Genomic DNA, 14,175 nt, shown 5'->3' with positions numbered 1-14,175 from the left:
GGTGCACAAACAGAGAGAGGGAGGTGGGAAGAGTCAGTTATTTACGCTTTTGCCAAAGCAGGTGCCCTGGCTGCTACTGGGCATCCTGACCCACTTGTTCATTTTTTAGGAAGAAGTGGATACTTTCAATGGGGAAAAACTGAAGCATCAGATTTGCTCCTTGGAGCATTAATGAAAGGGCTCAGTTAGCTTCATCTCATTATTTTACTATGAGTATTGACTTTGGCCTAGAGTCATGTATAGATAAAATGGTGCAAGGGCTTGTCCTAAGTGATTACTCAGAATTACAAATCATTTCACGTGTAACTGAATACTGCAGTCTAGCTGGCACCCTGCCCCTTGCTTCTCCCCCCCTTCCCTGTCTTTAATAGGAGCGCAAATCCAGCTTTGTCTGAAGAGGCAATTAATCTTATTCACTGAAAGCTGAATTTCAATTCACCAGCATGTGGAGGACATATTTGCCTATCACACAGAATTAGTTTAACAGAATTCAGGAAAAAAAATATTGGAGGTCCTGGCATTCTTGGGCAGGCAAAGTATCTTGTAGGTACATTCCTTTATTAGCTATCTACATACTACAGATAAGCTTCTTTTTGTAATGATAACTGTATTAGGGTAAACTGGGTTTATTTTGTATTTGAAAGTGGCTGATAACGTTTTATTTTCTATAAAGAAATCCACAAGATATGTGTGTTTTGGAAGAAAATGAGCATAAAGTGAGAAAGATAAATTTTAGTATTCTAGATATTCTAAAAGGCTATTATTTTTAAGGGCACAGTTTAGAGCTGATCATTAAAAAAGGCGACACATAAAAATCTTAGCCTACATACATCCAAATCAAATCACATAGAGGGGTAAGTGGTGAGGTACAAAGTACCTTGGAGACTTGTGCAAAATCTGTTAGGCAAATACTGGGTTTCTGTAGTGCTTCCGCTGTGCTACGTTTTAACAGTTTTCCCCTGAGCAAGACCCCAGCCTTGTGTCTGAGGTTTGTTTCCCATGTAGACAAAGTGTTTAAAAAAAAAAAAACAACAACTTCCTGAAACAGTTTCTTAATTCAAGAGATTTGGAGATTTGAACAAGAATATGATTTAATGCATGTCAGTGCTTAGTTAGATATCAAATTCCCATAAGGTCAGAAAACACATGGGCTTGGTTTTGTACCTCTACTTAACATGGCACTCCTCAAAGACTACTTTAAGGTAAGACAGATATCAAAACATGTAACTGTTTCTCCCCAGTGAATAGAGGGAATTTAATAATTGTAAAAAGCACAGATGATTGTCTATGCCAAATAATAATTAGTACAGCACAAATCTGAAGAGCTTAAAAGGTGCTATTGGCTTTTCTGTGGCTCCTTCCCCACTTTTGACTGTCTCATACCCCTGGAATTAACCCCCAAATATGATTGCTTCCATTACCTCTCCCAGGGATGCACTGTTGAATACTTAATAATGAGATGAGGACTCCAGGAACAATGGAACTCTTCAAAAATTATCCTAATGTTCTGAGAGTTTTCTTTTTCTTTTTTTTTTTTTTTTAACTCTTGGTGGGTGTGGAGTGGGAGTGGGCTAAGTGCAGGGAAGCTATCAGATTAAGTGTGCCTAATAGTCACCAAATGTCATGGCATAACTAAGCACAGGGCTGTAAAGTCACAAAGCTTTATTGCCTTGTCAAACCATTTGCAGTGCTAAACCAGGCAATTATTCTTAAAGGAAACATTTAAAATCCGAGGTTTTCACATTATTACCAGAAAATGTTGCTTTAAGTAGTGTCAGTGCCATAAAGATAGACTTTTGGAGTCCACATGTAAACATTGCATTATCTACATGTTAAGAATTTAAATTATGCAAAATTGGAATTTGGAGATGTGAAAGCCCAGCAACACGTATTTGCAAATAAACACTTGCAAATGTTCCAAGACTTGAACGATGCATTGAAGGTACAGCAGTGTTCATCCATTACTTAATTTTTTGTAAGCTCTGCCACTGTACTAGGTGCTTAAGCTTATTTTGAGAGACGGGGAGCTCTTCTGCAATTCTTTGGTCTGTTTTATGGTCAGATCTTCAGTGCTGTGACCATTTGACCTGGGGAAAAAAAAAATCAAAGGTGAGATGAGATCAAGGAAATGGCAGAGCTTTCAGTATTTCTTGTTGCTTCTCAGAGTATATAAAAATGTTCTATTTCCATTCCTCTTCACAGACATAAAATGAAACATACACCCTTCAGGGAAGGTTCTGGGTGATACTCAACTTGGTGCTCTCATCTCAGCTTGGCAGGGCTCATTAGTAGTGTCCATTCCAGTACAAGGGTGAAGAAGCCCTCCATCAGCACTCTTTTTGGATAGAGGGCTTTTTTCTCCTGTCTCCTTCAAGAGACACAGGATTCTGCTCAGAATTCTTAATGAAGCCCCAAATAAGCAGTTATATTTCCATGCCTAATTATTCCTTCTAAGCCTGTAATCCTCTATCTGGATTGTCCTGAACATTCCCGAAGTCTGTCTATTGGCGGTCTGTCTGTCAAGGTAAATTTAATTGAAGTTTTAATGAACATAAAATAAGTTTATTGCAGTCAGCGCTAACTATGTTCCAGGTATAACCTTATGAGGCAGGTTCTATTACATCCATTTACAGATGGGAAAGAGAGGCCCTAATAGTTACAAGTGTCATATAATTTGCTCAAGGTAAAGACGATCATAACATTTGAACAGGGACCTTTGATTGCAGAGCCTATGTTTTAAACTACTTTGCTATCTTGCCTTTTTACAAGCTACAGAAGATAAATAACTTCAATGGTTTAAGAAATTAAAGTGGCAAAATGAAAAGCAGAGAACTAAAATCAGGAGAGGAATTTCTTTCCATGTCTTAAAATCCAAGATCCCATCTCTGTTACAGCAGTGAGTGAAGATTTTCAGATGATTCCTTAAACCTCTTGCCAAACAGCCCTAGGAGTTTAAGGGCCTCAGATAAGGATCAGCCACTGTAGCAAATAAGACGATTCCCAGATTCAGAGATGCAGAGCAAGGCGTGTTTTTAAAATTCATTTTGAGAAATGTTAGGATGTTTTAGGTTGTAATTCATCAGAAATCTCAAAATATCCCAAACAGTTGGGAAGTTTTAAAAAATGTCATATAATAAATCTGAGGGTATGGAATCTCAGGATTCGGTAATATAGCAGCTTAATTGCATCACTGAGAATCCAGATCCTATTCCGTTTCCCACTCTGTCATCCTCAGCGTAACTATTATCTCTACTGGTCTCAAGATGGGGACATAATTCCAGGTGTCACATCTCCAGGTATCACATCTCCATACACCAACACTAGAGACAGAAAATGTAACTGCCTGTATTTCGTGTATTTTTGTTCAAGAAAGAAACCTTTCCTAGAAGTGTCCTTAGAATGTTTCCCCTCACACATAACATATAGTGTCACCTACAACTTGGTTGCATGTCTACCCCAAAACCAACCTCTGTTAAAGGGAATGAAATGTATATATACACACACATATCTTTTTTTTTTAAAATATGAGATGAGAAGATGAGGATGGAGTAGAGAAATTATTTTCCCTAGGAAAATAGGTAGCTTTATGCCAAAGTCCAAATAATGGTGAGTTCCCAGAATCTTAGTGGTTAAAAAATTGTTTGAAGAGAGGAAAAGATAGAGGGAATATCAATGTGTACTGGATATTTCATTTGAGAGTCTAATATCCTAAGGTGTATCTTAAGTCCTGTTCCCCTTGCATCTGTGGAGAGAGGACGAGTGGGCAACATACTAAAGTTTACCATCTATTCCTTCTTTCATCTTCCTAGGAAATAGAGTGAATGCCTCTATGTGCTATGTGCTGTGTCAGGTACTAGAGTGAGGAACAGTGGGAGTAAGGTTAGAAAAGTAGTAAACAAGTCAGAAAGTCTGTGTGAACTTCTGGGCCTTTCTCCTGGGCAAATCAGACAGGATTTGCTGAGATCAGTGAACTGTAACGCACTAATATATAGTATTTTTGGGAGATCCAACTGGAAGCAGATGGAAGGGGCTCATGTTCTCTGTTATAGTTCCATGTTGTTATCATTCCTATAATTGAGTGCTCTTAGAGGGGAGCTTCCCAGTGGAAAAGATCCCCATAATCTTTATTCCCTACCTTTTCTTAAAGATCTTCAAGCCATAAAAGGACTGAAAAGACAACTACCTTTTTGGGTAAATATGATTGTCATCAGTTGTCTGGTTCCTTAAGGCACATAGGAATTCAGCCCTTCCACCAAAGGAAGGCAAGTCCTGCCAGATTATCTAAGCAGAACCATATTTCTATTTGAAAGAAAACCTAACTTTAAAAGTATTTCTATATAGAAAACTTCTGACTTATGGTGAAGTCTAAAAAGCTGCTGTTTATCCAACTTATTCTCTGAATCATTTTAAAATAAATGCTCAAATTTATATATCTAAATAACTATTCAATAAAATGTCATAAAAATAAATAAATAAATGTCATAGGCCCTAAATACAACTTCAGAAGGGAAGTTCCAATTTTTTTTGTTTTTAGTGGTACCTGTTTTGTTGGGATAAGTAAATAGCCTACGAAGGTGACTATTTTCAATACTCCTCTGTATAATTAAAAAATGATTGACTTACATTGTGCTTTAGGGTAATGCTTCATGTAAAGCAGTTTCCCTTTCCCTCTATGTCAGTGCCTGGTTAATGATCCAGCTGACAGTGATTGGAATAAAGCTTGTTGGATGACCAGCATTTGCGGAAATGAAATATGGGGAAATGGGATATCTACCATACTATCAATAATGTTTTTTTCAACAAGTAAAAGGAAAGTGGAAGGGGGAATGGGAGAAGAATAAGAGGAAGGGTAAAGGAGATAAAGAAAATGAAGAAGCAGAAGTAGAAAAAACAAGAAAGAGGAACATATATCTGAAATCCCAATGGGTTATTATAAAAGTTACAAGGATAACTACAGAAGTGAAGTCTAGATATTTTTATAAAGAGATAATACATGAGGCACCTTTGAGAATTAGAATTGCTGACAACAGAATTTAAAACAATGTTATATTTATTGTGAAATTGCATTGCTTCTACTTATTTCATAAAATATATGCCTTTAGGGACTCTGGTTAACATAGTTTGGTTGATTATTGTGTTGTTTTAACATCCTGTGGTGAAAGCAATCTGGCAAACTAACCACATTACAGGACAGATTCTAAGGAAATTTACCAAAAGAAAGAAATCTGTCTGCTTCAACTCTATTTATACTTGGTGGTCCTATTGAGAATTTGATTTGGAAACACTTTTAAGAGCTTAGACTCTGTGAAATACATTGAACATTCAACTACCTGATGCTGGATACTTGTTATTATCAACTTGTAAATATCATGCATGAAGCTCTGATTTCTATTTTATACATGCTGGATGCAAATGTTAATAAAATATAAATCCCTCTTCCAAGGAGCTTAGAGTCTGGCATGCCAAATAAATATTTAGGCTTCTATAAGAGGAAATAAAAATCAAAAGTTATGCTTCTATGATTATTATAGAATCTCTGGGTCTTAGAGATTATTTTTCTATTACCCTAACAACTTGAATATGGCATGTGACTTACTAATATGACTTACTAATTCAACCCTATAGAATTTCTCGAGTTCTTTGGCATTGGTCTGAAATAGCTGACCTGAGACTGGGGTAACAACAAGTTAGGAGTGAATTATGGGCAGGGGAGTACAAAAGAGGTTTCTCTTTAGCAATTCAATTTGACAAAATTTTTTTCAGCCTTACACATTACGTATTGATACTAGATCAGGTATTGGTTATCCTAGCCCAGAGAGTCATAAAGACATTGGTGAGAGGTATCTTGAGGGACTCTGGGATGAAACTGTGTGGCCCAGATGATCTGAGTTATATCATGGAGATAAAGATCTTCACTGACCAAGAGGTTATTGCCTCTTTACAGCAGGCTCAGGTTCTAATTCATCAGAACTTTGATTCCTAGAAGCAGTGGGAAAAAAGCAACTTCTAAAATTGAGTCATTAAGGATGACCTGTTTATTGCTCTTTGAGATGGAGAATGCATATTTACAAGTTGCTTGTAAATGTGTTTTTAAACATTTTAGAAAAATCTAGCATAAACAGCAGATTCCTATTAATGAAACTACACCTTGTTTTTCTGAACACTGCATTTTCTTATTTCATTGTTACTTTGGATTTTAGAATAAAAATGATATGAATAAGGGGCATTAATCCTGTACTCAAAAGTCATATAGTTCTAGTGAAGATATAAAGTATTCACTAAATGTAGAGGGAGAAATCTAAATAAACAAATTTCTAGCAACACAGGAGAACACACAAGTTCTCAGAAGATTTTTTAGAAAGATAAGCAAGATGCAAAGCACCCCAAATTAATTCCTGTCTATTTTTTTCCTGTATCTTTGTCTTTCTCCTCCTAAGAACAAGGTCCAATGTGATTTCAACCCTGAATACATTTCCTCTTGCTTTTGTAGGGTTGAAGACAAAACACAAGTTAATACAGTAAATATGTTTAGAAAATACAGCTCTCTTAGGTTAATTTTGTAGATCTGTTTTTGCAGGAGTAAGATTGTATTTTGTGGCACTTCTGGTCTTTCAGAATATTGACTGAGGCTAAGTCCCTGTTAAAGTGTTATTCATATCTATGGAATTCAAACACCTTGTTGATGGTACATAGTAACTATTGCGTAAGTGTATATTGAATTAATTGTCTAAGTTATAATAAAAACAAAATAAAGCTCAATTCAAATGAACAATTTTCTATTTGATAGGACACAGAAGCTTTCATGTGAGTTGCTGTTCCTCAATTATGTAGAAGAGTCCACATTTGTCCTGTAGCACAACCACTAGACAAAATCATGCTTATTTTTTTTTATTTGACCATCTGAGTTAATTAGCCCCACCTGGCTGAGTTATAGTTCAATGAAAGGGAATTCTGAAGAGTTTTTCTTTGTTAGTTTCATGTTTGAAGTAAACACCCTGAACCTTTTATAAATGTAATGATTTTCTCTTAAAAACTCACTAGTATCATAACTATACTAATAAAAGCATAATGTATATTATTAGGTCTGAACTCTTGGTCATGGATATCTGTGCATTTTAGAGGTGGTCTGTGTACAAGTGTCATAAATGACCATTTTACAGATAGATAATGTTCTTAATCCATAATTCTTTATTGCTGATGGTTATTGCATTAGATGATGACCCATAGCTGTTAAGAGTCAGTTTTTAATATCACAACCATTTAGAAAGGTTAATGGACTCGGTTTTGAGACTTAACCTTTGGAGGCTGCAGGTTAAGAGGTTATATTTTGTGCACTGAAATGCCAGAAAATATCTACTTATTTTCATTTCTCTATGTACTTTTAGTAGTGTGGTTATGTACAGTAACTGTTATTTACTAAGCAAACTGAATGAAAGTGTGACATGTAAGATAACAAGTTTCTAGAGCAGTGAGATTCTTTCAAAATATACATTTCATATTTGGCTTCTATTATTTTTCATTTAGACACAAGAACTGAAATGTGAACAGATGTAACCTAAATCAGTTGAGGAATGTTTATTATGGTTGTTCAAAAAAAAAAAAAAAAGACCAAGATAATAATTCATAGTTTTCTTAGCTAGTCTGAAAAGTTCACATGAATTGTAATGGGAAACTGGTCATTTAGGAAAATCATGAATCCCTTCTGGATGATACCTATCTCCAGCCCAGAATTTTCAGAGGAATAAAATAGTGTCTATCTGGATTCAGTTAATTTCATTTCAGAAATCTAAATAGGGTTCCACTGTGGCCATTTATCATTTATTTTGCCACCCATTACCCATTTTCTTCTTAATATTACCCTAGTCCCTTTTATTTCATTATTTTGTTCATTGTGAATAAGCTTTGTTGGAGGAAAATTGCAGGCACTCCCCTTCTATGAAGCCAGAAGCTGAATGTATAGAGTAATGGCTCCCGATAAATTACACCTTCCGTACCCATTGGGTTGTGTCTCCCCACCACACTGACTCTGGGCTTGACCATGTGACTTGTTTTGGCCAATAGGATATAAGTAAACATGATGCAAGCAGAGGCTTGAAAAGTGCTCATCCATTAGGTTACCCTCTCTTGCTTGCTCCTTTTAGAACCCATCCACAATGTGAAAAGGCCTAGGGTATGATGTATGAAGAGAGACTCCTGAACCAGTGGCTTCTTTGCAAAATTATTATCAGACGTGGGAATGAGGTCATCTAGAACCAGACAGTCCTCAGCTGATGTGCCTGTCCCCATTTTCTGTTACCTAACCTCTCATTGGCTCTCTGAGCTTCTTGAAAGTTTTCTAGGAAATTGCCTTTTACTCATTTAGCCAAAATTAGTTGCTAATGCAACCAAGAACCCAAAATAACATAGGGACTTTGAAAATGCAAAGGGATTACTTGAGAATAACACACAACCACCATGAACATACTTACACAGATTCACTTAGAAGTTACGAGTGAATCATATGTATGTTAATTAGTTTTGGTTATCAAATATTCCTTACCAGAGAGTAGTTGATAGAACATTTTATAAGACAGATGGTGGTATTAACTTAGCCACCTCTGGGTAGGAATCTGAGTTTCCATTTACTTTTCACATATGTTGTATGGAGCTCAGTCTAGAAGTTACTCAAAGAATAATTACAGTATTTGAAGACTTTGTGTCCTAAACAGCATTCTTTTTCCCAGTTTCATTGAATATAATTGACATAGAATGTTGTATTAGTTTAAGGTGTACATAGCATTCCTTCTTTATTCCTGTATTCTCCTGAACTTTTTTGTGTGTCTATTTTTTCCCTTTGCCCCATGTTTCTACATTCTGTTCCCCATGCCATCTGGGGATTCTGCTGTTGCAAATTGCGCTACCCCAGTGCCTCCCAATGTTGTTCTGACATTTGGCATGTGCTGTTGCTCTCCTTTCACATCTGCTCTGAGCTCATCACCTGCTTTATGCTATTGGAAACTTGGTGTAAAATTCACATACAATGTGAATTATCCTAAAAGACAATGCATTAATTTTTTTTTTCCGCCCATAGCTCTTCTCACAGGCTAAACTGCATATTGATACATGTTTCTGTCTTTACCACTTTAAGGGCAGTAGCTTTTTGTCATTTTATCGCTTCAGTTCTAACCTGGGGTTGATGGGTGGTTAAATTGGGGCATGTGTGGATGTAGGCAATTTATAGCGAGAAGATCCTCACTTTTAAAGTTGGCTATCATCACAAAGAGGCAAAGAATCATGTTGCTACTACCAGGCACACTGCTTTACAGGTAGTTGATGCTCAATAAATGTTCATTGAATTGAAGTTAAGTAATTTTCCAAATTTGGAGAATTGGTCTTCATTCTAGAACAAAGGAACCCATAGTTTGTGATATTATGTAACTACTTTCATGGTAAAAAGAAAGTTATTCCCTTTTGATACACAGATAAATATTCAGTCACAAAAGATAAGGGGCCATGAGAAGACAGAAGAGGAACATGAAATCTAAAATCCAAGAGAAAAAGAGGCCTTGGAGGTTAAGTAGCATTTCCCTTTTCTTGCACAGCATCACTCCACCAAAGCTGTCACAGTCTATTCAAAGACTGTAAATTTGGTGTTTTGTACATTAGAAGGTACATTCAACTGACAATGCTAGGAAATCCATTTTTACAACATAACAATTTCTGTCAACGTTTAAAAAATGTTTTCTCTATCCATTTCTTGGGAGACTCATAAAGCTGGCTTTCCTGAGTGTTCTTGGTTTCTGCTGTTTGTTCGTTCTTTAACTTTTTTTTTTCCTTCCATTTCGAGAAAAGCTGTTGGCCATTTTCTCATCTTCTTTGGCTTTGGCTGTGATGCCAGGTGATTCCAATATAATTAGGTGAGATTTTTATAGGCCCTCAAAGGCTAACAAAATAATAAATGTGGCAGTTCAAATAATAGCAATCATAGCAGGTCAGGCAAAAAAAAAAAAAATCCTTTGAACTGAGTGACAAACCTTAACATTATCAGAGTTTGGAAATGCAACACTCTTTCCTTATTTTTAGTTTTTTTAAACTTTTTTTGTATTGCATAGGGATATTTTCATTCTGTCTCAACTGTTGCTGATATCTTTTAAAATTTGCAATGCATAGATTCTGCTTACTAAGAAAGACTCAAATATTACTGCAAAATGAATCCTTTTCCTTGATTATATTTTTTCTAGACTCTTTCAAAGGATACCTATTTGTCTACTCTTATAAATCAAGATGTTACAGATGTCTTTGAAATGCTTTTTTATTTGATTTTAAAAGTAATGTGTTTATTGCAGAAAATTACACTACAGAAAAGCACAAAGAAATTACAATAATTATTTTTCTAGTGATAACTAGCATTACCCTTTTATTTTGTATCTTTCTAGTCTTTTTTCTATGACTAGATGTACACATGTTTATGACATATATGTAACTGGATTCATGCTTTTTGAGTAAGCAGTATGAAACATAAATTTCTTGACAATAAACAAAAAGGCTTATAAAACTTCAAGTGATAAAATTTCAAATGGAACCCTTTTATAATTAAAATGTGACAAAAATCTATCAAATTTCTATTGTTTGGGTGGGAGTACAGTTACTCCTTAGGTACGAATAGCTCTTGCTGTTTTGATGGGAGCATGTCAAAAAAATTAACTATGGCATATGTGAAATGAGAGATTTCAGATGGCACTACAAATAACGTCCTGAGATCCATTTTGATACTTATTTTCCAAGTGACTTTAAGGCTGCTCACCTCTCAGTCCCCACCTGGCATCTTTTTCTCATGAAATTCAGCTGTTACATGTAACTGGTTGAAATAAGCAAAAAGAAAGCTCACAGCATTTTACCTTTTTAAGCATAGCTTTATTCATTTTTTTCCCTCAATGCTTAGAAATGTGGCCTGTGAAAGATAACAAGGCATGGTTTCGGAGCATGCGATAGCCTCTCTCAGTCTCCCCCACTCAGTGCTAACTCTTTTGTTTGTACAATGTTCTTTTATTCTGAGCAATATAACATTTTAGTTCTTGTAATAAATGCCTTCATGTGAAGCAGTTCAGCTAAGAGAATGTTATTAGACTGTGCTCCCAGGCAGTGCACCTCCACACGATCAATACAAAGCTGGGCCTCAGCTCATTCCCTCTTTGCTTAAATTCCCTGCAAATGTGCAAGAGAAGCAGCAGAGGGTGTCATCAATCACAGGCCACTGTGACATATGCTGAAACCTGACCAGGGCCGAGATGTTTTAATAAGGCATCCATTAAAACCCTCAAATAAATTGCAATTTGAAAACAGAACATAATACCAGCCAAGTTTTCCTCATCCATCTTGTGGCATGTCATGTAATGTAATTGCGTTGTTAATTTATCCAAGAACTTTCTCAGTACACTGTTACATTGGCACCGCTTAATTTCCCTGTAGACTGTGTGTGTGTGTGTGTGTGCGCGCATGCGTGCACATGCACACGCATGCATGTGAGACAGAGAAAGAAAGAGAGTGAGCAACTGGAGGAGAAGAAAAGACAGAATCTGTGTTTATTTCTGTGTGTTTGTGTGTCTGTGTGTCTGTTGGTTCCTTGGAGGAAATAGCCATGTTTCTGCTTAGCATGGCATTAGCCAGAGAGCTAGTCAGAAATTTGAAATGTTTGACATTTTGTCAATGGCCCCAGAGCATCCTGTCGCTGCCTCACCAACTCTGGCCTACAGCTGGACCACCTCTCTGCCATGGGTTTATGCCACTCCAGAGTGGGATCACTCAGAGTGCCTGTGGATCCCATCAATAAATATTGACAGAAGTGTTTAGGGGCTACTTAGGATCACCACACAATGACACTCAGGACAGTACTTGTTTTGGTTCCCTAGCTCTTGGGTTATAAGTGAAAAGTTTTGACAAGTGTAAGAAAAGTAAGAATTTATAAATCAATAGGAGAGAATGAAACAGTATTTCTGGAATAATATCAAAGTGATTGCATTGAATATAATATATATATGTGTGTGTGTGTATATATATGTGTTATTTTTAAGAGCTTAGAGGAAAGATGCAGGCAGGCAAGGGCTCATATAGATTTCTTTGTCTTCTAAAAATCTAAAAATAAGTAATGCAATTCTTCATGTAGGGCTGCATCAGCAGATTCTTCACCTTTATTCTTCTAGGTTTTCTTAATCTGTTCTCTTTTTTTTCTGTAAGAGAAGCCATTGGAAAGCAGAGGGTAAATCCACTTCACACATTCCATCTATATCTAGGATGTCACAGTAACCATGTTGCCAATCAAATATTGGTTTAAAACTCTCAAATATCTTTCCTAGGCCTACTGTTTTTAAGTGTTGAACTAATGACAGAGGAGAGAAGACAGTGTGACAAAAGGGAAAAAAATGCACCATTAATCTACTTGTGTAGTTGTTGTTTTATGGTTAATAATGAAGAGTAAAATAGTTATTTGAGACCCAGTTAAATTAAAAAAGACAGTTAAATGTAAAGCATGCCAGTTAATAAATTAACAGACACCTTCTCTCAATAGATTCTTATGTCTAAAGTTGTGTTATAAGTTGGCCCTAAGAATACAGTGACATTCTAATGTGCAACCTGCATACAAAGCATTCTCCAAGGCTCCACATTCTCACTATGCAAACTATTAGACAGTCACTGAGTATGAAAGGTGCCAGGAAAAGCCAAATTAGTTTCTGCTTTCTGCTAATGGATGACCTTTGTGATTTGGATCAGGGGCTGAAATTCACTTAGTCAGAAAGGCAGGAGAGTGGGGAAAACACCTAAAATCATTTTCTCTCCCTATAGAGGAGACGCCTGCCTACCACCTGTCCAATAAATGTCAATTGGGTCATTTTTTTTAAAATAAGCAGCCTGATTCAAAAGCACAGAATGCTTGGTTGAGAGGTACAGGGCGGTAGGAGTGAAATTGCTTAAAAATATAACATCAGAAAACATAAAGCATTTATAGATAACAAAAAAAAAATAAAACCATTAAACATTAGACAGGAGAATGGTTAGTTCTTTCCTAGGGACTTGGTTAACACCTCAGTGTTCTACGTAGATTCTTAAAGCTTTACTGAAATTTGAGCTGATTTATTATGCTTAGGAGAAATCATGTTTGGTTTCTTAGAGTTGAAAATATTTTGAGGTTTAGCTGAAATTTGTTTGGAATTGGGAGTGTAATACCCCCAGCAACATTCAAGGGATCAGAACCAACAGGAACTGGAATATACAAAAACACTTTCTTTAGCTCCACGTGAGCCTGGGTTGCCAACTTTCACATGCTTCTAATGTTAGCTCAAGCTTTCTGGCAGTCCCATTGTAAGCTCCATTTCACAGGAATCCTCTGCTATTTTGGCATTTTAATGTTGGCCTTGCTGCTTTTTATTTCCTTGTCCAGGAATACAGTCATTTTAAAAACAGCATAATTATTATTGGATGTGCATTTTTTTTTTTAAAGTTCCAGCTTGAGATGAATTCTTTCTTGCATTTAGCTACTACCCTTGAAATGCACGGAAGGAATGCAACATGAAAGACACCGAGGACATGGACCTTTAATTCCTCTTGTGTATTGCGAGGGCAAAAATGAAATGTCAGTTCCCAAGGTGATTATATAGTGCATGTTGGCAAGAATGGAATAATTGTGTCCTACCCAGGGTGTGAGAAATGTATACATGGGGAGATAAAATGGTAAGGGGAGAGACAGTATAGGGTAAGCACATGTACAGCACAAAAGAATTCAATTGGGTGGATGACACAGGTCTTTGGCCTTTGTGGAAATCAATGAACTGCTGTTTAGGTGTCTTTTTCAAAGCACAGGGATGTTGAAAGGATAAAGCCTTGACTCTCTGATCCACTGAGGCTTGCTCAGTTAACCCTAGGATATTTTTAAGAAAGCTGATTTGTTTTTCTTTTTGATTTCCTTTTTCTCTCCCTTCCTTGAACTGATTTACAATTCCTGCATCTATTGCTGCCTTTAGCTATGAGCACCATTATTCAGCTACCCTTTTTGTAATTAAATTCTGCTTGAATTGCTTATAGGCCTAACCCTCCTTAACTTCTGTCTGTGACCTCCTGTTTCTAAGTTAGTTAGTGACATTGTATTGGACGCACCATGAATAACCTTTGCTGGCTGCTAAAATACCCAGGTCTGAATTCAAT

General features: G+C 36.4%; 1 long non-coding RNA gene across 1 annotated transcript in view; it reads left to right on the top strand.

Moving 5' to 3' along the window:
• LOC132359517 (uncharacterized) overlaps nucleotides 1-14,175 on the top strand; it is a 583,379-nt gene that overhangs the window by 459,188 nt on the left and 110,016 nt on the right. The gene's annotated exons all lie outside the window — the stretch shown is intronic.

The sequence above is a fragment of the Balaenoptera ricei genome, chromosome 2 (genome assembly GCF_028023285.1).
Source record: "Balaenoptera ricei isolate mBalRic1 chromosome 2, mBalRic1.hap2, whole genome shotgun sequence".
Taxonomy (NCBI): Eukaryota; Metazoa; Chordata; class Mammalia; order Artiodactyla; family Balaenopteridae; genus Balaenoptera; species Balaenoptera ricei.
Note: the sequence above shows the minus strand (reverse complement) of the source record. Positions and strands in the feature narration are given on the sequence as shown.